This window comes from Tachysurus fulvidraco, chromosome 9 (genome assembly GCF_022655615.1).
Source record: "Tachysurus fulvidraco isolate hzauxx_2018 chromosome 9, HZAU_PFXX_2.0, whole genome shotgun sequence".
NCBI classification, from domain to species: domain Eukaryota; kingdom Metazoa; phylum Chordata; class Actinopteri; order Siluriformes; family Bagridae; genus Tachysurus; species Tachysurus fulvidraco.
The window spans coordinates 5875832-5877550 of NC_062526.1; the positions used below are offsets into that span (position 1 = coordinate 5875832).

At 44.7% G+C, this 1719-nt stretch overlaps 1 pseudogene; it reads right to left on the minus strand.

Moving 5' to 3' along the window:
* On the minus strand, positions 1 to 1185 carry LOC113653264 (annotated as a pseudogene).
* Positions 1186 to 1719: the final 534 nt, after the last annotated feature.

The following is a 1719-nucleotide window of genomic DNA, read 5'->3' on the forward strand; positions in this document are numbered from 1 at the left end:
CTAATGCAACTCGAGTTTATCAAGGGGCAGCAAAGCTTGCATGAGATTGCTATCTAAATTGATTCCGAGGAATTCTAATGTATTTGAAGAACCCACTGTTTTTTTGTCTGAGAGGGGGATGCCCAATTTCTAAAAGGTTTCTTTCAGAATGTTGATACTTTGCTCTGGTTGAGAATTGGGGTAGTCGATGATGAGGAAATCGTCTAATAGGTGGAGGACAAATGGCAGCTTGAAATTATTTAGTAGAATCCAGCAGAGCACTTCCGATAAGGTATTGAAGATGCGCGGGCTGCTGCGACAGCCGAACGTGGGTCTAACAGCAAAGTACTGTTTGTCGCTCCATTGCACTCCGAACAGGTGCCATTGGGACGGGTGGAGCGGCATGATTTTGAAGGAATCTACGATGTCAGCTTTGCCCAGCCAAGCCCCGTTTCTGGCTGTCTTGATGAGTTGAATGGCATTGTTGAGTCATAGAACAGGGAAAAATTGGGGAGAGGAATCAGGCAGTTAATGCTTGGGACATGTGCAATGTTATGGGGAGCTGAAGAGTCTATGATTAGTCGTTTTTTGCCGAAATATTTCCATGTGGCTACGCCTAGACGATTGATCCTCTAGACTGGGAAAAGGGGATTATCGAAGGGGCTGATCTTATATCCTTTATCTACCTCTCTGGCCAGGAGAATATCGACCACTTCAGGTTCCTTGACAGCGCACTGGAGGTTGTTACAGATGTAGGAATTAAGGGGACGCGTAGTTAGACCAGCTGAAAATCCTTGAGTGAGTCCGGTGATCAGATAATGAATGAAACAGCGGTTGGGATGCTTTGTCAGTGCTTTGTCGAGTTCGGGGTTGTTGACTGGCGTGGGTTTTACTTTCTCTTTCTTGAGAGAGCGTGCGTTCACTGGGGGCAGACGGACTTTGGATGCCTGTCTCCGCAGTAGCGCAAGCGTGGAAAAATTTGTAGTTACAAAAGGTGTATACACTTTCATTAAAACTATAACACATGGGAGTATGAGTCATAGGACTGACCTGTTCGTTGTCTTTGGCTTTAGGAGTGCGATCGGCTGAAATATTGAATTTAGTGGATCTCAGGCACAGAGAGGGGGTGTGCGTGAACGCACCGCACAGAGAGCAAGATAGCACGCAATGAAAAGTGAAATGCCTGCTGATAAGTGCTAGGTCCATGGTCGACCAATCTAATCTTTGGTTAAGCCTGTGGATGTACATAACTGATTGGCCAAGAAAAATTTGTGATAGTTGTAGAAAAGCGACATTAAACTCGGGCATGGGTAGATGATTGGACAGCCTCAGGTCATTTTAGGAACACGGAGCCCAGCAAGATTTTGACTAGATTGATGCTAGATTTACTGACTTTTATATTTTCTGCTGCAGGTCCCGAGGTGTGATTCCCCCCTGTTGAGATTTTCACAGTACTTCAGCCCTGCTTTTGTTGTGCAAACACCCCCATCACCTGTGAGGCCTGGCACATTTGCGTTTGTTCTCTCAGAGTAGCTCAGATCCAAGGCAGGCCAAACCTCTGTGTGTGACATGGAAACCTTCAGAAATGCCTATCTATACAAAATAGTCTGTTTTATTTATAAAAATTGTGTGCTAAGGTTTGTCATTGCCATAGTACATATCATATTTATATAACCCTTGTGCAGACCTGGGGTCTTTTTCTATAAGTTTAATGTGTCATAACTTGGGTTTCCTTCCACA